The sequence below is a fragment of the Bactrocera latifrons genome, unplaced genomic scaffold (assembly GCF_001853355.1).
Source record: "Bactrocera latifrons isolate USDA-ARS-PBARC rearing strain unplaced genomic scaffold, ASM185335v1 scaffold_85, whole genome shotgun sequence".
NCBI lineage: Eukaryota > Metazoa > Arthropoda > Insecta > Diptera > Tephritidae > Bactrocera > Bactrocera latifrons.
Genome location: NW_017537545.1, coordinates 710,249 through 732,949, shown reverse-complemented (window position 1 = coordinate 732,949; position 22,701 = coordinate 710,249). Strand labels below are relative to the sequence as shown.

The window sequence follows — 22,701 nt, the reverse complement described above, 5'->3', positions numbered from 1 at the left end:
ATTACTTTGAAGAGTTGCCAGGGCGCCGACTGATCCCACTCCATTCGCCAAATATTATATCCAAATAACTCGCGAAAAACTTTCAAACTTTTTGCTGTGTGCTGTCCGCTTGCCACTCGAAGCTTTACGTCGCCGAAACATTGGTGGAGCGCAAAACTTTTTTCATTATTTATACTCTGAACAGGCTGCGTATATTTTGCAGTGCTTTTTATTTTAYTTATTTATTTAAAAGCATTTGCCGCGTTTACGTTTATATAAGCAAAATATATTGAAAGAATTGAAAGCCACTAAACAATCGCAAACCTCCAATGTGACGGTTGCGGGGAGCGTGGAGTTTGCAAGTGACAGGGCGCACTAAGCTCTCGTGGCACTCGAGCGAAGGGCAATGATGCGAGCCATCAGCTTTTCAGTCGTAATATTGTTCTGTGATTTTCTGCTGATTGCTCTTAGCTCTGGCAATTGGGAATAGCGTTGAGCCTGCATTGTTGATTTCTGATATTTTCCTGTAAACTAAAGTCGCATGTTGATGAAGACTAACAAATGTGAAAAATAAAAGAAAATTTGTTATTTTCAGTTGTCGTTTTTGTTGTTTGTTTTCAGTTGACATAAACGGAATCAAAGCACTTTGAAATTGAGTAGGCTTTGAAGTTTTGAATTAAAAGAAGATAGAAGACATAATATAAATACTATCAGCTTTTGGATTTTTTTCACTTGAAAGAATAGAACACACGCAGAAGAAATAGTTACAACGATTATATTTGGGTAGGGTTTTCTGTAGATTCCTTTTCACATCGGCGTCCATGTTTAGTATATTGACTGGTTAGATCACTTCACTGGTTTTAGGTTCACACCAGCTTTTGACTACTTCATCACTGGAAAAACGTTTTCATATGCTTTTGTAGACTTATTTTGAAATTATTTCGGGAACTTCAATAAAACAACCTACATTTATATTGTGGTTATATTCCCTTCTGAGTTTCATACTCTTGCAACTTCCAAGAATCAAAGCTGAAAATGGAAGATGATTTCTAACTTTCATTAAAATACTCACATGCTAAACTGTGGGCAGAAAGTAGTAAGACTTTTTGATTTAAAGCTCACTTCGTCTAGATATAATTTTTCTGGGTTAATATGACTGTCTGTGACATCCATGCCAAATGTCACATCCAAATAATCATTAGTCCTTAGTATACGCTTATCTTTTTGAAGTACATAAAGTGCGTTCGGCTATCTTTACTATGAGTGAAATTATTCAACAAAGTAGTTCCATTACATTTTGTATGCGGAATCAAATTCCCGGTGCAGAAACGTTCCTGATGTTGGAAAAGGCCTTCGGTAATAATTATTGGTCGCGAGTAGGGGTTTGAATTGGTACAAATTATTTAAACATGGTTCAGAACTCGTTGACGACGAACCACGTACAGGGTGGCCGTCTTAATTAACTGATGATCAAAATCCCAATAAAATAAAGAGAGTTTTGTTTCAGGTTTGACGACTAAAAGTCAGACATCTTACTGGCATGAATAGTAGAAGGATCAGTGAAAACTTTTTGAAAGATCTTTTGGGCCTAAAAAAAAAGTGAAAGCGCGATGGGTTCCAAAAACACTTAATTTCTTCGAAAACCAGCCTCGTGTTAACGGCTGCGAAACAATGCTTTCCGACTACCAGGATGTCAGGAAATGTATTATTACCGAGGATGAGTTTTGGATCTATGCTTACGATCCGGAAACAGGCGATCAATCGACCGAAAATCGTGGCAAATGTGTACCGAATTCGAAAAAACTAAGTTAAAGCAGGTCAAAAATCAAGGTTCAAGGTCAAGGGTTTCTTCGATTATCGAGCGGAGGTGCACTAAGAACTCCTTCCGAACACTCAGGCTGTCAAAAAGGAATACTATTTGAGTGTTATACATTGATTGCGCAAAGCTTTTGGTAAAAAATGGTCATAAATATGGGCCGACAACTTTTGGGTTTTTGCGTCGATTACTGCGTTGATTCTTCGAGAGTTTTTTGCTAAATTTTGAACTAATATCGTGCCGCAACCACCTACTTGCCTGATTTGTCTCCGTGTGACTTCTGCCTATTCAGCAAACTTAAACGACGTCTTTAAGGAAATCGTTTTGATTCAATTTAAGATATTAAACGTGAATTGCATTAAAGTCTATTCCGGAAATTAACTTTAAAAACTGTTTCGAAAATTGAAAAAACGTTGGCAAGGGGAATTACTTTAAAGATATTGACACAGATTTTGAAGAGTAAATTATGAATTTTAGTGTTATGAATGAAGTCTTACTTTTTTTTGCTCATAGTAGTATATAGAGCAAAGTCAACCGAACGTTTTAAAATAATGTCAAATATCACTTATATGGAGGCTAGGGCTCCGATTTTATACATTTTCGGCATAAAAATACATTGTTTTTGTGAAAATACGCTTTCTCAATTTCACCAAAATAGCTCACATATGGCCGTTATACAACTATGTGTATGTGGTATAAGGGAAATACCTTATATAAAGATTTTCGAACTTCAAGTTAACGTTATACCACATACACATAGGGGTCAAAGGGAAGTATTGACTCGATCCAACTAATCTTGGCAAAATAGTATATTATTATCAAGACATCCTTCCCAAATTTCAATATTATATCTCACAGATTGCTCGATATTTTTGGAAAAAAGTTAGTCCTACGCACTGGGCTCCACATGTTCGGTATGGAGGACCTAAATAGTGTTGGTTCGATTTTAAAAAAATATCTTAAAGCCAATCATATCAATATCATCGGCATACGCCAGCAGCTGTACGCTCTTATAAAAGATTGTACCTGCTCGATTAAGTTCTGCAGCTCGAATTATTTTCTCCAGCAGCAGATTGAAAAAGACGCACCATAGGGAGTCGCCTTGCCTGAAACTTCATTTGGTATCGAACAGCTCAGAGAGTCTTTCCCGATCCTGACGGAGCTTTTGGTCTTGCTCAACGTCATTTTACACAGCCGTATTAGTTTTGCAGGGATACCAAATTCAGACATCGCGGCACAAAAGCAGCTCTTTTCGTGCTGTCGAAAGTAGCTTTGAAATCCACCAAGAGGTGGTGTGTGTCAATTATATTTTCACAGGTCTTTTCTAAGATTTGGCGCATGGTGAATATTTGGTCGGTTGTTGATTTGCCAGGTCTAAAGGCACACTGTTAAGGTCCAATCAGTTTGTTGATAGCTCGGCCGGCAATCCATCGGCCCCCGCTGCTTTGTTGTTCTTCAGATGGGTAATTGCTATTCGAACTTCTTCATGGTCGGGCAATGGAACGTCTGCTCCATCGTCATCGATTGGGGAATCCATCGTCATTGGGTTCGCCTTCTCCTGGCGTTGTACTTTCGCTGCCATTCAGCAGGCTGGTGACTAGATCACCTTTGGGGGTTCTACAAGAGTATGTTCCGGTCTTGAAACCTTCTGTTAGGCACCGCATTTTTTCGTAGAATTTTCAAGCATTACCTCTGTCGGCTTATCAAGCTTGTCAAGCTCTTCATACTCACGCATTTCGGCTTCTATGTTTTTCTGTATGCAAATGTGCCTCGCTTCCCTCTTTAACTCTCGGTATGTATCCCATCCCGCATGTGTTGTAGTCGATCGTAACGTTTCGAGGTAGGCACTCTGTTTTCTCTCCACTGCGACACGGCACTCCTCGTAGTACCAGGACGAAAGGATTTATCCTGTGCAAATTCAGATGAATGCTTTGTATGCATCAAATCTATTGGGGGACGGACCACAGCGTATTTTTCTAAATTTTTTAAATCACTGATGGCTTCGATTAACGCGATTCGTTGAACCAAATAACAGTCTTGTACCTTGTTGTTATGGCAGCTTATAGGTATTTGATTATTTGAGGTTTTTGGGCGTGACAATGGTCCGAGTACTCCCAACTGCAATACCAATCTTCTTGCAGTGCCAACAAACAACTGTTAGGTGAACAAAACTATTATGCTCTGTAGCAGCATGCTGCATGTTGTTCCTCATCGTCAGAAAACACATTTTTTCAATCCCTTCTTCCACATCTTTTTTTCCTCTTTAACTATTTCAGCTGAAACTAATGCTGTGATGCCTCTTATGTCGGTGGAACTCCTCATCCCATGTATATTTTTTAGCAATTTCACTTTTATTCGCTGTGCAATATCTTCTCCCCTTACTCTASCTTAACTTAACTTAACGGTGCTGTTATCTGTTTCACAACTGTAGGTAGCTTTTTGTTCATTAGAGTTTATCCCCACTTTGCCTTGTATGCACTTATATTAAGAGCATCTGCACGCAGCATTATGTACACAAACACACACGTCCTTCTTTCATCGATTTTTTTTTGCTGTTTGTGTGCGTGTGTCTCTAAGCCGCTTACGAATTGTTTGTGGTTAGTCAAATGGCCATGCTTCGATATCTCTTTAAAGTTTGTGCTTATTTCTCTGTATTTCTCAATGTCCTTTATAGCCATTATCCGGCCATATTTATGTGAATGTTTGCATCGTTTGGGATATAATCTTTTCGATATTTATTTGTAATTCTTTGACTTTGAATCGATGTCTTGGGGAGTGCTGTATGTTCAATTAGACACAACAAAGTTGAAACTGAAAAAAAAAAAACAACCAAAAAATCATCCAATACTATTTGCACTGAAACTTGACCGAATTGTTATTTTGGCTGAGTACGAGAGAGCAATAAATTGCCATTTTTATATTTTACAACCAGCTTTTGCTCAAAATTTTCACTTAAAATCCCGCTATTACGACAAAATTCCATTGAGGAAAGTATAATTTCTTCTATTGCGGATGGCACGATAATTCCAGCAAATATTGTACGTCGATGTGTGACTCTTTTCTATATTTTTCCTCCGTTACCTTAAACACATTCATATATATATATAAACTTTTAGAATCGTTTGCTTCCATGAGCGGCCATGAAAATCCCTTTTGAAGAGTTTGAGCATACAAAAAAATTAAGTGAAAATAAAACTGAAAATAAATTTATAGTTGGCACATAAGACATTTTCGTTTGCCCATTTCTACAAACAAACATAGTCAAAAGTAACTGCTAGTCATTTGTGAGTTTTTATGACCGTTATCTGCTCCTCATTAAACCCATCTCTAACTTGCATAAGTATGCACGTATCCTTCAATGACGAGAGCGATTAGTAAGAGATTTTTTTTACGGGTTACAAGAGCTGCTATTCATGTGGACTCTATTTATATATATATACATATATTAGAGAGGTCGGAATAGCTGAATTGAAATAAAGTGTGATCAATTACGAGGTTCCCTACTTTTTTGAAGAAAAAACACAAATTTCTAATTTAATAGGGAATTTTTGTTATCATTCGAAACAATATTCTTTGGCATTTATTTTTTGAAGATTGTTAATTTCAAATGTTGGTCTAGGCTACGTATCAGATGGTAGATCCGCTGAGTCCAATTTTTAATGACTCGTCTTGTTGAACTTAAATGTCGCCAAGATCACTAGCTTCAGTTTCAGGCATCAAAAGATCGGCAAAAGGTCGGCAAACGTCGGCAAAGGTCGATATAATTTTTGAAGAAGTGCGACCGATGATTCCACCGGCCGACAAACCACATAAAACCGTTTTCTTTTCTACATGAAATGGCAGTTCTTGAATCTCATCAGGTTGCTCTTTGTCCCAAATGTGGCAATTTTGCTTGTTTACATACGTATTGAGCCAGAAATGGACCTCATCGCTGACCATAATTTGGGTCGAATTTTTTTGGAACTTTTCAAGATGGGATAGCGAAGCGATGTCTAGAGACAGCTAGCTTAGAAAAATCAAGCTGCTTCAGTTCTTGCCTTGTGCAATGTGTCCTTTAATTTGTACGCTTTCAACAAAAATCTCGACGTAAAATGCTTCAAGTCATTGCATACGTCAGTCGGAGTTGCTGCGTAGAGCGCTAAGCCGACTTTCCACAGTCCTTGTGTACACTCTCAGCTACGGTCTCTATATTTTCTTCACTGAGGAACAAGTCGCCTCTTTTAACTGTCGTTAAATTTGTCAAAAATGTTTTCTTTGAGTTCGAAGTTCACGCTTTTAGACAAAAAGCTTTCCTTAAATATTCTTCTATGCCGAATTCGAAAGCACCATCTCAGAAATGTTACCTACTAAATAAATAGGCATATAGTAAAGCGAGTAAGAATAGAAACTACTATATAAAATGGCCGTCCCTAATGTAACAAGCATACCAACTTTCAGCCAAGAATTTCTGCAATTACACAGTAAGCTTTCTTTTCTTATTTCCGCCATCGAAGTGACATAAAAACGAAAAGCTTGCGATGTTTGCAATTTACTACAGAGCTTAAGCAGAGATTTGTGTTGATTTAAGTGCGAATACTTATGGGATTTAGCATTGTTACTTACATTAAACCAAATACAACTCTGCCATGCGGAATTAAATCTAAGATGCCACTATTTTTAGTGTGATGCGTCTTAAAATAATCATTATTTGATAATGTCATACTAATGAAACTACTAAGAAACTCATAGCATCAGTACCACTAATTCAAGATTTTTACAACATGAAATGTAGGATGCATGGTTTGATCCACACTTCCCTTTAAACTCACTTGCTTTTAAGTTAATATTGTCAGACGTGGAGCTGGTCTCTAATACACCTGCAGGCAATTCCTGAGTAGACAGACTAGTAGCAATCAAGGCAGTAACCTCGTATCGCATATCGACCATAAGTGTCGTGGGAAGCAGGGCAGCCGTGTAAAGTGTTGCCAGGAGCAGGCGCCTTCATTTCTACTGGATGCCAGGCCACAAAGGCATCGAGGGTGATGAAAACGGGACCAGTTTACCAAGAATGATGTACTGCTAACACCCGAAAACATGATCAATATTGGGAAACCCATGCATTGTCTGTACGACGATCTCGAGAGAAACGTGGTAAAAAAATCGAAAACCGATGGAACGAGCTACCTGAGTGCAAAACTTTAAAGTCATGTGCACAACGTCAGATCGGAAGTACACAAAAAACCTATTGGCATTCGATAGGAGAGACTTTAGGAACATGATCGGAATACTAACAGGTCACTGTTTGATAGCGGCGCACGGATGTCATACTTGCAGTAGAATTGTTCGAATTCAAAATTAGCTCCTTAACAGCCTCAAAGCCATTTGACGATACTCGAGTAACTTTCGTCCTAAATCTTGAATTTTGGTTGGCATCTCTGAAATCTGGCTTCCGTGAATCTCCGTGAAAGTTCGTTGAGGCGATCAGCCTATCGCCCCACGGAAACTTCACCTATTCATAATCGAGTTACATGATTTTTATATTAAATTATGGTATTAAATCTTTCGTCGTTAGATTTGGCTATATCGTTGACCCAGGGCATTGTAGTTGGCGTCTTTTTTGAAGCTTTCAAAATAGATCTGCTGTATTCGATCTTATAGTCAGCAAAGTCCAGTTTGCATAGGAGTTTAAGCTCCATTACCACCTGGTCGGTGGGATATCTGAGAGTGTGTCTTTCCTTAAACCTTGATCTTGGTAACGCGCCAATAAAGGAAGAAGTATTGAGATACGTCCACATTGTCTGCTTCCATACAGCTTCTAAGCTGGTATTAGGTAAGATTCGCCACCTTATAGCGTGGACGCCTATAGACCAATGGTCTGTTAGAACCACCAAAACTGGGGAGATGCTAGCCTTACTGAGGGCAAAGAATTTACTGGATATTTTGCGATCGATCTTGGATCAAACAAATCTTTCGATATCGCTAAAACGATGGATAGTCTAGCGTTGACTAAGCTGGTATCGTCGCTCACTAAACGCGATCGATCTCCTAGGGACCTCAATCGCACCAAGGCCTCATATAAAGGCGTCGTAAAGCCAGCGGCTACTTTTGGAGAGAGAGACACCTTTTACAATGGCTCCTCTTCAGCACTACAAATCAATCAATGCCTTCTTACTCCCGTCTCGATTTTGGGCCGCCATGAAAGTTTCATAGTTGATCAGCCTGTCAAACGATTTCAGTATAAAGGAAAATGGTGATGGGGCTAAAGTTCTTGGCTGTGCTGTGAGAGTTGTTTTCAATACTGTGTTCTTGTGTCATTCCATGCGAGTTGCAAACTTCATTCTTTGATATATGATTTGTTTATTGACTTTAGCTTAAAGTTCCTTAAATACTTAATTACTTTTTGTTCCACTCAAGAATTGCAATCGCTTGTTAGCTCCCGTATAACCACTTAACTGTCAGTCAAACTGCGTAAAGTACGCACATCTATCATCCCTGCGTTGTTTCACTGTTGCTTTTGTATTTGGTATGCAACACATTTGCGAATAAGTCCCTTCTTCAAAATGCCATAGTTGTTAACTTTTAACCTATTTCGCTTGCAAAACTTGCGTGACCACAAGACTTCAAATCAGCTTAAGTATGCGACGCATTCAAGCTTGCTTCGGAACTTCGAAGCCGGCCCACACAGCCAAAGTAAATACATAGTCGTAAGCATTTGTGCTGAAGCTGATAGTAAAGCGAAGAAGACGCGGTGGACTAACTTCGCTCGGCAACCCTCCATTAATTTCGTTGTGGCAAAGCCTTCTTAAATACGTGTATGTTTGTATGTTAGCGGTTCCTTGTAGTGGCGGTATGTTATATAAGCCAATCACTCCACTTCAATCCCTGTGTAGTTACTTTGCATGACTTGGGCGGTGTGGCTGCTGTCTCTTAATTCGCGGAACTATGTCTATGTCGTCGTATATCTCGTACAGCTCATCGTTCCATCGACTCGCTTCCTCAGAACGTTTCTCTCGAAAACTCGTAACGCTGACTTATCAGATGTTTTCATCGTTGATGCTGGTTTCAAGATAGACGAATTTATCTACGACTTCCAAGTTAAGACTGTCAAGACGTGGGGGCCAAGTCGCGAGAGCGACGACTGTTTGTTTGATGACAGGATCCCATCCTCGTTCGCTACCAGACCCATTTTCCTCGCTTCCTTGTCCAGTCTTGAGAAAGCAGTACTAACGAGACGATTTCAATATCATCGGAGTATGCCAGCAGATGTACACTCTTATAGAAGATGGTGCCTGCTAAATTGAGTTCTGCTGCTGGAATTATTTTCTCCAGGAATAGATTGAAGAAGTCGTACGATATGGAGTCGCCTTGTTTAATGCCTTGTTTGGTAGCAAACGACTCGGAGAGTTCTTTCCCGATCCTGATAGAGTTTTTGCTATTTCTCAACGTCAGAACGAATATTTGGCGTAAAAAGTAAAGCGTCTTTATTGTTTATTTAAATCAGTACAGACTTAGCAAAGTAACCCCTCGTATAATTGCATACTTATGCATTGCATATACTCACCACAAGTTGTGCAGAGTTAAAGCACAATTCCACCCGGAGTCCGTTGCCAGCCAGTAGTTAATGGGTTTGCTAGAAAGTTGCAACACGCCAGTTTGTACCGAGTAATAGTCACATGTTAAATTGTTTGTAGTAAAGTGCAAAGTTTTATGACGTCTCTGTTTTCGCACAGTCGGAGTCAAAGCCTCTGTTGAAGTTCTATTGGCGGTTAAGTAGGTGTGTCTGCAGTTTATGAGTAAGTAAGTAGCTGCTTCGTGCTGGACTCATGGACGCTGCTGCGTTCAAGTGAGTTCCATGTGCACACACATATGCAAACATACAGTTATATAGAGACATGCTTAAGCCTGTTTTCATTGCGATTTTGTGGCAGAAAGATTTGTCTCCATTCTAAAGAATTGCATTTTCATTTCCTTTGCCAATTGGCCTTATCACACACGACCACGCTTACACGTACACACAGACGCATATCCTTCAGGCTTCAACCATTACTACTTTGGTTTGCATGAGCATTGTGCTCGCACACACATACATAAATATATGTATGCATTCCATTTAGTATATGTATTGTTGCTTATGAGTTTCATGTCCACAACAGTTCTCTTCTTGGCCCAGTATATATTTTCATTTTGCTATCTTTTTGATTACTCCTCTTTGCTCTGAAATGAGAAATTCTTTTCAAGTGCTGGAGAATAGTATTATTGCATCTGTTTTATGTTGCAATTTGCTATAATGGCCCTAATTAAGAGAGCGCTGCCTGATTATTTTCGATAACAACACGCTGTTAGCATTCCTTTTTATACCCTGAGCAGGGAAAATTAAGTTTGCCACGAGGTTTGTAACATCCCGAAGGGAGGAATTCGAAGACCTTATAAAATATATTGTATAAAGAAATTATCAGGAGGACAAGCTGAGTCGATTTAGCTATGCCTATCGGTCAATTCGTCCTTCTGGCTGTATATATGTATGCGATGTAGTCCTTCAGTTTTTGAGATATCAATTTGAAATTTTGCATATGTCTTTTTCTCCTCAAAAGGCTCCAGATTTGTCGAAACCGCCGATATCGGATCACTGTCGGAAATAGCGCCATACAAACTGAACGGTCGGAATTAAGTTCTTGTATGGAAAACGTTTTTATTTCACGAGAAATCTAAAAATGTGGCATGTCCGGAGGAGCTGTACCATCTCTCAAACAATTGTTCAGATCGAACCACTAACCCATACAAACTGATCGATCAAAGTCAAGTTCTTTTGGCATCTTTTGTATTGGTGAAAGGTATTAAGGCTTCGGTGGAATATTTTTCTGGTTTAATTTATTTCTTTTCTTCCGAATATTCATTGTTCATACTTCATTTGCTCGTTTGCTTTTACCTAACTTTTGTACCTCTATAAAAATGTAAGTAGAAATTTGTTGGAAAAATGATTGTCTCAGAAAGTATTGCTGTTTTAGATAATTGTTGCTTTAATTTGCAATATAACAGTTTGGCTTTAAAAAAAATTGAATTTTTTAAAAAGCATTTAAAAAGTAGATTAGCCGGAAAGCGGCTGTCTGAATGGAATTAAACATACTAGCTTTTCTCAATCATTTTTTAACTTTAAGTTAGAGAGTTACAATTCCAAATAATAATTTGCCTATAAGCAATTTCTAGAACTATATTGAGTCGGTACTTCTCAATTTACGTCTCGCAGGATCGTCTTCCAAAAACATTTAGTTCCAGTTAGAGAATCAAGTGTTTCGAAGTCCCGATATGTAATCCTTCAAGATTTTATTTATTCGGTCGTTTGAGCTTTCATTCAATCTGGATTATTTCCCTGAAAGACCTAGTTCTTCCAAAAACGTTTTAGCATCAGCGCACATACATCTTACAATTAGACAGCATTTTAAATAGTTGAGTGTATCATCATCAAATTGAACAACACTTTGAAATGCCATTGAGCTCACTTCAGCGTTTTTTTACAATGTAGAAGGGACAGGTATTAAAGTAGCAGTAGATGTAATTCAACGATACGTGGCGTCATTTAGGGAGTTAGGAATCCACTGCGTTAGTACAGCTGCTCTACAGGCCTTGTGCTCGCTAGTCAAGGAGTGTATGAAATCCCTTGCTGTGACATTGAACTGCTTCCATAACAAACTTGTCTGATTGCTTGGCCACAGTAGAATCGTCGAAAACTGTAAAGTCGATGAATTCGCTAGAAAGAGCACACCTAGCAGAATAGTTAATGGGACCATTTGGCGTAATGATAGGTGTCCTAACAGGACACTGTAACTTTAGCACTCATGCGAACAGGTGTAACAATTTTTAGGACGTGATTTATAGCTGGCTGTAGGCGCTTTATAGACACACGCCGGTATTTGTGACATTCTGGACATTCCAACGGACAAGCGTATATTTGCGTAGACTGACGAATATCAGCTTATTTACCTAACCTAACCTTTCCTTTGATGAGCTGTATGACATCGGCTAAGCTGGCTAGGTCATGTCCTGCGAAAACACTCCATCTCTGAATGTATATGACACAGTTCGCGTCAGGAGAAGAGGAAGATCTCCACTCCGTTGGAAAGATCAGGTGGAGAAGAACCTGGCTGCACTTGCTGCCTCGAATTGGCGCCAAATTGCGAAAAATAGAAGCGACTAATGCGCTGTTGTAAACTCGGCTATAACCGTGTAAGCGCTATCTAAAAACAATGATGTGTTGAAGAACTTTGCTTTGATGCGGACAAGGACTTACTCGTCTCAGCCCTTCTCCCGTCCATCGCACTTCTTGGACAGCGGTGATGTCAGCCTTTACTCTTGAGATATTTCTCCCGGATATTTCAGGTGCATGCCCTTAAATCGTAATCTTTAACACGTTTGCAGTGGTCGTCATCAAAAGGGGTTTCTTATCCGAGGCTGTTTTGTTCTTTTCATTGGAATTGTTTTTAAGTGGCGCGTCCTAAAGGCAGCTTACAACCCTTGGGAGAGATGATTCGGCTTCGCCCAGAGGGTTCTTAGTCTAAGAGCGGTAGTAAAATAACCGTTTCTTACCACCCTAAGTGAATGGCACCAATAAAGAAGAAGAAGCGTCTTTCCCCAACGTTTGGGAAGTGTTTCAATAAAGAAGGTTAAGTAAGAAAGAATGCTCTGTACGAACAATACTTAAATAATAAGTCTTAGATGCTTCGAAGTATGGAAAACTCATCGACCTAACTTCTTTGAAGATATGAAGATCGAAGCTGTTATAAAAAAAAATGTGTTCTTCTGTTATAAGGAATTTAGTGTTAGTTTTGACTCTCCACTCCTTTACTGTCTATGTGTTCATGTAAAAGCAATCACAAAGCTATTTAGTTAAATTCCACACTATTGAGAGGTAGTTTAATAACTTTCTATTCAAATTCTATTTCACTAATGCAGTTTTACTGGTTTTCACCACTTCGAGGACTTACCGAAGCAGATACAATTAAAGTGATCTACGCTTTCCTACATACTCTCTGCTGAGTAATTTGAATTTATGAAATGAAGGAGCTACTTTCAAAGCTTTTACGAGTTTTACAATATTACATAATGCTTCAACTTTATTCTATAAATAATTACGAATTTTAGAAAGATTCTCTCAATTTGTGTAACTTTTATTATTTTGCCAGCATTTTATTATACTGTAATGGTTTGAAGAACGCTGTAACAGAATCTGACTGTGCTCCGATGCTGTTACTATTGCTGCTGCTGTTTATGTACTAACTTTTTGCGCTTAACAAAGGCTTGCACTTATCATGTGAAAAAGTTGCGAGCCTGCAACAATTGAGGCAAATAAGTACAAGAAAACAGCTAAGGCTGTTGCAACTACAGTAATCGGTGGCTTACGGTCAACTTTTCGGTGCCGCAAAAGTTGCTGTCGCCCGCCTCCGCTTTGGCGTGCCAGGCTGTCGGTTTGTCGAGCTGCCGGGCGCAAGTGGACAATATAAAAGTTTTCCTGTACATTTAGGGCAACGGACGTTATCTTCGTGCTGCAATTTCACAACTTTTTCCTATAGAATTTAAACTCCGGACTTTTTTCTTCGCTATATGCGGTTGTAGTATGTTCTTGCAACCATTCAACAGCACATTCAGTATGCATACCTCTGTGTATGTGTGTCATTTTTGGCGCTTTCCATATACCTTACACATTCCTACATACTTTTTATATTTTTATTTAATTTTTTTTTTTTTTCTTATGCATTTTTCTGAGTTTTGTCCCGAAGTTTTGTCAGAAAATCTGCAAAAGCTGACACATTCATAAAATTCAATTGCCAACGGCGGAGAGCCACATGCCGCCGCACCAACATTCCGTTATGCTCCGTACATTCACTTCAGCTTAAGTGGATCGGACGTGAACGTTGGCGGGTGGCTCCGGTGCTCCTCCGTAAAGGCGTGTGTTGTTACCATAAGACCACACAACAATGCGTTAGAATTGACAGTTTTTGAAGCGAAGCGAAAAAAAAGAAGAAGAAATTTCGCATCATGCCACATAAGCCACACATCCGTTTGCGGCGGCTGTGGTGTCGCCGGCACACATTGTTGCATGTTGCAGAAGTGTGAAGTTGCCGTTCAAGTGTGAATCGAGGCCAGGCCAACCAGCGAACACCACACGGAGGCATATGGAAATTGTGGAATATCTATGAAAAAGGAGGTAAATATGAACGCGCCGTTGTCAATTCCGGCCTGACGCTGCGTCATGCTTGTCGCACAATTGTTGGGACCTAACTCGACTTTGGTCGGCAGTGCGACTTCGCGCCGTTGGTCGTCATGGCTGTATGTGTGCGGGGCAAAAGGTGCTGATTTTTGCATGCTGCAACAAGCGTGTTTCATCGCTGCGCTGCGACTCGCGTTAACACTTGCTCTCGTGCTCGTCGCTGTCATGTAATAAATTCGCTAGTCTAGTGAGGAAGCACCTCGTAATTTTCACTAAAGCACGCTCAGCGGGACTGGCAATTGTTGAGCTTTGCGAAACTTCTTTAATGCCCAAGCATAAGCTGAGTTAAGATAGCATGTACGAGTCACTGGCGACGCAGTGCTGCAGGTCCGTAGTGGATTAAACGTTCGGTTGTGTGGATAGAGTCAAGAACGTCATGCAGAGGAAAGTGGCGTATAGAACAAACTACAGGCATAAATTATAGCAACTGGTGTATTCGAGTGGAGATGCTAAAGCAAGAGGCGGAAATACGTTAATTGTGTATCCAAAACCTTCCCTGAGATAATTTTAATTGGATACCATTGTATATGTTTGGTTGAAAATGTTTTATAAGAGAGCAAATCTCAAGAATATATTAATTTCTCTCATCTCAGCTGAAGTCAGAGTTGCTTTGCGAGCCTTGTGTTAAATTTTGTGGGTAAAGATAATTGGAAACTTGTTAATAGTGTGATCATAATTTTAATTTAACTCAACGTTACAAAGTAAGTAGAATGGGTGTGAGGACTCTCTAATAGTTGTTGGAATATCTTCCATCCAATTTTCAAAGGAATCTCATGTTTTTCATGTATCAGCAGGCTTTCACCATATTCGGGTAGTTCCCGGAGCCCAGTCCGGAAGATTTGATAGTTTTTTAAGTACTGTTAAGAACAAAAAACAAAATGAGAGGAAGTAAGTTTGTTGGATGTAATATTGGGGCCTAGAGCTTTCCTCAGGTCTTGGAAGGCTAGCGACGCAGAGCATATCACAAAAAGACTTACGGGTAGTGTTGATGGTGGACAGACCATAAAACTGATACTTATGGGCAAAAAAAACCTAGTAATATTGTAGGGGTCATCACTGAGCTCCTATCCTTAAGATCTCATCTTCAGAAAATGGGGAAAAGTGGTTTAGGTGGAATGCATGTGTGGAGAATGATGAAACGGTGGAACATTATCTATGTGAATGCTCAGCCTTTAGCTGGATAAGACGGAATATACAGATTACGGCTCCCACTGGTCCAATAACTTAGCAATACCCCCGTAGGAATTTTTACTTCAGGCGACTCTACTCTCGCTAGCACTACCAAAGTAACCTCTGCTAGACTCTTGATGGGCTCTACGGGGGAAAAAGAAAAACAGGGACAGGTAGGAAGATGAAGGCAGACTGTCTCTTGGTGCCCAAATTCCTGGAACGCTACTGTGATAAACATGCTGGTCAAATATCTGAACACGCGATTGGGCCAAGAGGGTGTTGAGCGAGAGCGAAGACGTTAGGGCAAAACCGGACATGACAGAAATTGAACCAGCGATCAAGCAACAAAGGTCGCATGAGGGAAAAGCCTCCTTTGGAAAGTCACTGAAAGGACTGAGAACGTGGGCTGCGCCAATCTTTTGCGAAATCTCTAAAAACGCTGACTCGATAGAGCAAGATATGTTCCAACGCAAAAGGGAGGATTGTGCCATCTCCTGCAAGGAATGAAAGAGAGTGGTGGCAGCTATCTCATCAGTCTTCCTGAAAGTAGTCAGCGAAAACCATGGGCCACCCCCAAGGTGTGAGAGTGTCGGATGGCTCCATGAGCTTCCTAAGCTGATTAGACGTACCGATGAATCTGTAAGAAAGCTGGGCTGGAGAATGATTATAAATCTTCGTCCTAGGACTCCCGTGTGGCTGCCAGCTGAACCCTCCTCTACGGATGAGAATGAGAAAATCCTCAGATACTGCAACCTGTCGAGAGAAACTGGATGTAACGGAAACTTGGCTCGAGAGAACCGAGGAACCCTATCGGAAAGCGCTGATCTGCTGAAGGCGGATTTCGTCTATCCACTCAGCAAAACCAAGGGAGCCATGAGCTATGTATATTCTAAAGGTTTACAGTTAAAATTGTCCACTTTTAATTGAGGATGACTAAATTTAAATTTCTTCATCAAATCAAGCATAAGAATTGATGAAAATTTAAGCTATCGATTCATCATGTTTCATACCCAGCAATTAAGCGTCGATGCGCTCGCTTCTTACAGATATTAACTGTTCGCATTTTAGAACTGATGGATACTCATTCAGTTGACAATAACCAACTTTGACAGTTGCAATGACAGCGAGACATGTGTGGTTTATTGAGTACTGTGTGTACATATATATCAGAGTTCTCTTTTTTTCAAGGAATCCATGATATTTGCAGTTGATGTCTGCTTTCCGAGCTATAGCAGCTGGTAACATTGTTCGATGGCTTACATACTGGCCTGCATATGAGGAGTGCAGTTCTTGGTTGACGGTTTCCTCTATATTTTCCTTTTGCTTAATTTTTACCTTCGTTGCTTACATTGTCACTAATTATTGTCGATGTTAGTTTGCCGAGTTTTCCTGCCAACCGCACAAGTCCGTTTGTTTGCACCATCAGCACAGCACCGCTCCCTTACCCTCCATTGAGTTACATCAAACATTTATCTCGCTGTACCTGCAATTCCCATCGAACACGATTAATCTCTTAGTATTGCTTGGTTTTGCGACGTCCTTGTACTCATGTCACTTGGCCGCCGAGCGCCTGCTACTGTTGCTGCCTGCACGAACATCAAAACTTTGCAGTTTTTATTTAATTTTATACACAGTTTCTACTTTGAAGTGCTGCGGGGTAAAGGAAATGTGCGCTGGTTGATTTGCTGTCGGCTCAGCAGGCCGCAGGGGCGTTGTGCTGCAGACATGGTGCACTTTGCAACTTTGCGGCCTACGTCGCGCTCGTCGCCCCTGCTGAGCCTGCTTGGAATCGAGGTAACTTTTAATTTTCAAACTCTTACAACTGCTTATAGATTTTGAGCTGAAAAAACGAGAAAGACTGTGCCAGTCTGGTGCTTGCGGATCCATTGAATGCTCCTCCAATACAAACTGAGCTTGGAATTCTTTGAAATTTCTTAGCAAATAGTGTTTTCACATTTTTCTTTGCGTTCCGCTTTTATTTGTTGTTGTTCCTGCCGCTCACATGATGCAGATGGGAAAAAGTAAAGGAAATTAAAAGAAAAGAAAAAAAAGAGAACTGTGTGCCTCATGACCTGTGCGCCTACACATGATTACGTTTACCCATGCACGTTTACCGTTGCGCATTCGCTGTAACGTATGGCCAATTTAAATTTCTAATAGCGAGTAAAGAAGAAAGTTTGTTGCCTTTGACGGTGAACAAATTGTTGACGTATGGAAAATTGCCTGTTTTCACGATATGTTTACGCCGATATTTGCCTGCTTGGTTGGTTCGTTGGGCCCTCAAACGAGGAATACGAGCAATTTAAAAAAGGAAAAAAGAACCTAAAAAAGGTAAAGCAGGTAAACAGGAAAAGTGTTGGCTCTTTCTGGTTTCTCATGCTAAGTATAAGAGTTATAGCTCTTAACCCACACACACAAGCACAAATACACATATATACAAGAAAATAGCTTAACCAAAAATACTTTGTTTCTTCTGCTAAACTGGAACTTTTCTGCTTGCTTTTGCTTGCAATTGCCGAAGTTTTTAACTTTAGTAACAGCAAGGAAGGAAATATGTGTATAAAAGAGCAGCGTGACAAGCTGAGCCGATTAGGTCATCGGTCTATCTGTGTATCCATGAACCCCCTGAGTCCCTCAGTTTTCGAGATATGGATCTGAAATTTTGCATGCGCCATTTTCTCTCAAATACGTCGATGTCGGACCAGGATATCACAGCCATACAAACTGATGAGTCAAACATAAATTAGGTTAGGTGCGTTGACTGAATCGCAGATCGCACTTGAACTCTCACAAGCCAGTCCAGAAAATCTGAGCTCCAAAGAGTTTAAGCTTTGATCTTGCAAACGCGATACAATAAAGAAGGAAATGTTGATAGGTTTCCACATCGTCTTCTTTCATACACCTCTTGTCTATCCACCTCATCTTTGCAGCTGGCTCCCGGTACGATGCCCAACCTCACAGCACGGACGCAAAGATCTTACCGGATAATGGGTCAAAATGCACAATCTCATTAAGGCGGACCCAGCAAGAAGAGAGTGTTGGGATTTTTCCGCTCGTCTTCCTTCATACAACAATTGCAATACATTGCAGCTGGCGCCCGATAAGTTCGCAACCTTACAGTATGGACGTAATGAACTCATTGGATCTCTTACGATCGCTCTTGAATCAAAAGAATATTGTAAAAGCGCAGAAAATGGTTGTGGTCCAGCACAGGTCAAGCTCCCGCAAAGTCCAGCTCTACTGGTTGAACAGAGGGGAGCCCYTACCCGTTCCCATTCTACTAATAGCGGGGATTGGGCCCCTTTGCTTGTCAGCTTTACATGCGATTCCGCTACGGCCTAGTCTTATTACACACCGACTCGATTCCATTGCTAAGGAGTGAGGTATTCCTTCACTAGTTTTGAATGCACGGCAAGTGTGCTCAAGGCTACTATTACCGCGCTGCTTTCAGAGAGGATAGTCACGTCTCTTCTTCATTAATTCCAGCAATTTCGAATTGGAAAAAACTTTAATAGTCAGAAAGTCTGAAGCTGAAATCGATAGAAGGCCTGCCATAGAAACCGACCTATGAAAATTATGATCTTCATTAAGTATTTTCTTGATGGGTCCACTAGATATATGTTGTTTTCAAGTACACTGAAATATTTTTTCGTCATTAATTCTACTAAGGTTCCACAAATCTACTTGGATGATTTTAATTGGAGAGTACTAGACTTGTTCGAAGTCGTTACAGTATGATATTATTCTTTCCAGCGGCTGTAGCGCAGTTGATTTAGTCATATACAGTTTTAAAAACAACTTTCTCGCGAAAGAGATCATGACATCGTATTGTCTTTGCTTGGACAGATCTGTATAATTTTGGCAACTTTTCGCATAAAAAACTTATCAAACCACAAAATTCAATTTGTGCTTTGCGTTTTTGTCGAAATAACACATACAAGCTTACCGAAACTGTTCCCTAACTTTCGAAACTTAATTGGATACATTCCGTCTCCATGGTGAAAAAATGAAATGATCACACTTCAGAAGCTTAAAACCTTTCACACTCCATTTGTGCACTGCTGGTCAGCTATGTGCTTGCTTTTGTCTTGGCTCCTACTTAATTCAATAAATTATTTTTTCACATTCCAAGTCCATTGCGAATTCCGCCGACATTCTCTCAGCACGTTGCTGCAGTTGACAAACTTTATATATTAATTTCCAGCATTTCAAGCTGCTCAACGCATGCTCCGTCGCCGCCCATCCTCCTCGTCAAGTGTGCTGACCCAGCTGTTGCATTGTACGCTGGTAATCTGCCGGTCCGTCCGTCCGACTATGGACTGAAGTGCATTTGCGCGTTCGGTGCGTAAATTTTTCATGAACCAGCTTATGCCGGCGATAACTTAAGTTTGTACGCATACGCGTGTCTGTGTGTGTGTACTTTGTACGTGTGAGTGTCGAGTTTAAGACGACTCATTGTTAAACTAACATTTGTCACCCGCTTCTCGACGACTTGTTCCACCCGTCACGCGCCCAGCTGCATGCTCTAATCGTTGGCTGCATATACGAGCTCTTTTGTCTCTCGTGCCTTTTAGCGACTTCCCTCCATCTGTTCATCTGCCTGACACCCAATTCAATCTAAATTTTTCTACATCTGCTGGTCGCGTCGCGTTGCCGACTAGTGATTATGATCTGCTGACTTTTGGCATGTGCTGAATTCGATGCCATAATTTCTCATGACTACACTTGAGCATAATTCTTCAAGGCGCGTCCCCGTATTTGTTTTGTTGGTACTTTCCTTTCGAGCATTGCTCCATTTTCCGGCATTTATTTTAAGTGCAGCGTTGCCAATTAAACGCTAGTTAAGTTATGGCTGCCCCTTCCCTTGAGTCTTCTCCTAATGCAGTCTGTCGTGTAATTAAGCTTAAAGTAAATTGTTTCATTAAGAAAGACATTTAATTCAATTCGAAATAAAAAAATAATTCCGGGAAAAATGCAAATTGTAAATAGAAAAATGAAGGCAACAACTAAATTGAATTCTTAATTACTTATACAGTAAGAGGGTAGCTTAGTCTATTTCAGTTTCTCACATATTTATAGTTCCAGAAACTCTTTGATAATTAAATATACTTATATCGTGTTTTTTTTTTTACTGGCATAGACCCCGCTGACGTGGTTCCAGCCGAGCTTGCAGCAGCGCGCCAATCGTTCTTCCTTTTCACAGTTTGGTGGCTACTGGAGATTCCAAGCGTTGCTTGGTCCTTCCAACAGAGTGGTGGTCTGCTCCTTCCTCTGCTTCCCTTGTCAGGTATTGCGTCGAATACTTTCAGAGCTGAAGTGTTTCTATCCATTCGGACGACATGAGCTAGTCAGCGTAACCAACGTAGCCGCTGTCTCTTAATTCGCCGAGTCATGTGTAAAAGTTCACGCAAGTGAGGAAAGTTCTCTGATCGCCATTCACTTGGGAGTGCCCAGAAACGATTATTTTACATATGGCTCAAGCAGCTCGCGACTTCCGGTCTTTGACCAAGTATCTTCCTTGCAACCAAAGGACCTCTGTTTGAAGTTGAGCTAAAGTAAGAAGGCGAAACTTCCCCTCCACAGGGTTGTGCGTTCGGTTTGAACAGTTGAAATGGACAGTCAAAAATAGCCTCAGTGTCGTCGTATATCTGGTATAGGTCATCGTTCCATCGACAGCGGTATTCGCCTTTGCCAGTGACCAAAGGAACATAAATCTTCCCTAGAACCCAACACTTGAAAACTCGTAATGCCGACTCATCATATGTTGTCATCGTCCATGTCTCTGCAAGATATAGCGAAATGGGAATCATGTGTGACTTGTAGAATTTGGTCTTTGTTCGTCGAGAGAGGACTTAGAGAGGAGTTAGTTTGCGTTAAATTTCGAAGCTTCTTATCCACGACTTCGAAGTTATGTCTATCAACAGTGACACGACTATTTATTTATTGATACGAGATATTTCGTCTTTCCTTCGTTTACTACCAGACCCATTTGTTTTGCTTATTTGTCCAACCTGGTATTTATATAGTGAAAGTAATTTAGAGCTTTGCAGTTACCAGCCATTCCGCTGTATCAGTCACCCATATTAGTCTGAGGATGAGGTAATAATGCTCCTATTAGTGGGGACGGACACTCCTTGTCTACTTCTGAAAGTAAATCACTACAGTGATCTCGTATCCTAATATTGACAGAGACTTTCTTACAGAGAATTACACTTCCAAACCGTTCCTCTTTGCTTCGACCCTTTTATGGAAAAGATCACTTTGCCTCTTTAACAGCGATATCTCTCGCCAGAACAGGGTAAAACACAAATGTAGTTGAAGAAAGAGAGAACTTCGACGTGTCCCAATGTACAGCACTTACCCAGCCTCCCCGAGATGAAGTAATAAAACTAAACCCATTTCGAAGTACGACCTCCCAATGCTGCAAACTGGAGTTACTTATGATTCCTTAAAATAATTAGATATACCAATAAAGAGTTTTTATTATCAAAGTTATCCGAAATAGCATTGTGGTATTACATCTAAGAAAATAAGCTCCGCTTGAAAACTGATGTTTGAGATTTTCAAGATCTTTTAGCATTTTGACTTGATGAACTGACATGTTAAACCTATTAAGCTACGGTGGGAACAGCATTATTTATTATTATTAGACGTATTTCATTTCACCACTTATCGGATCGCTTTGTTCCAACTCAACTTTCTTGTTAAGAATTACACACTAAATAAACAATAAAATAATGCAGTTAAAGTAGTGCTGTTGTTCCCTAATCTATCTCCCTCTTATGTCATTATGTGAGTCTATTTTAATTAAGCCAGATTTTTATAATTTTAATGCAATATTTTTTCTTCATTTCCAGGCATTTTATATACATATCCACATATATCTGAAGGTGAGTCTATTAATAATGTCTTCTAAAATTTTCTTAGACCTCAGCTATGCAATCTAATAAAGTTTGCCTTTGAGCAAAGAAAAAAACATTTTTACAAATTTTAAAACAAATCTTTATTCTGGCCTTCAAACTAAACTTCAATTGAGCCACTACAAGAATGTCAAAGCTTAATCGAATTTTCTTTACACTTGTAATAAAGTTCGGTTACGTATTATGATTCTTCAGAGAATTTTCTTTTCGGATTCGGTTCAGGTTTGTAGCGGCATTCGCTACTTTGTTGGAAGAGTCGGGTTTATTTGTACGAGACTAGCATTGCCACGCTTCATACTTAAAAGATTAACCAAAATGTGTTGAGTCGATCCAATACTCCAGAACTTTAACTGTTACATCCTTACTTTTAATGACGTTTTGTCAATCTAGTGGAAAAATTGAATCGATTCGGTTTGCGCGCGCAGTTTAAATGTTGGTAGCTTTAGTAGTGCATCCTCCAGTTGTATAATAAGGGCAAAAATATCGAAGAAAAATTTTGTCTAAAACTTTGTATTTCTTATTAAATTTCGTGTACGTTGCGATTGTTGAAAAAGCCTTACAGTGATTCAGTTTTA

At 40.0% G+C, this 22,701-nt stretch overlaps 1 protein-coding gene across 4 annotated transcripts in view; it reads left to right on the top strand.

Moving 5' to 3' along the window:
- Positions 1 to 22,701, top strand: part of LOC108977200 (bifunctional heparan sulfate N-deacetylase/N-sulfotransferase) — a 264,059-nt gene that overhangs the window by 59,937 nt on the left and 181,421 nt on the right. For all 4 annotated transcript variants that reach the window (XM_018946782.1, XM_018946779.1, XM_018946781.1 and 1 more), the window contains one exon: positions 22,064 to 22,096. The gene's annotated coding sequence lies outside the window, so the exon portion shown is untranslated. The remainder of the gene's footprint in view (positions 1 to 22,063; positions 22,097 to 22,701) is intronic.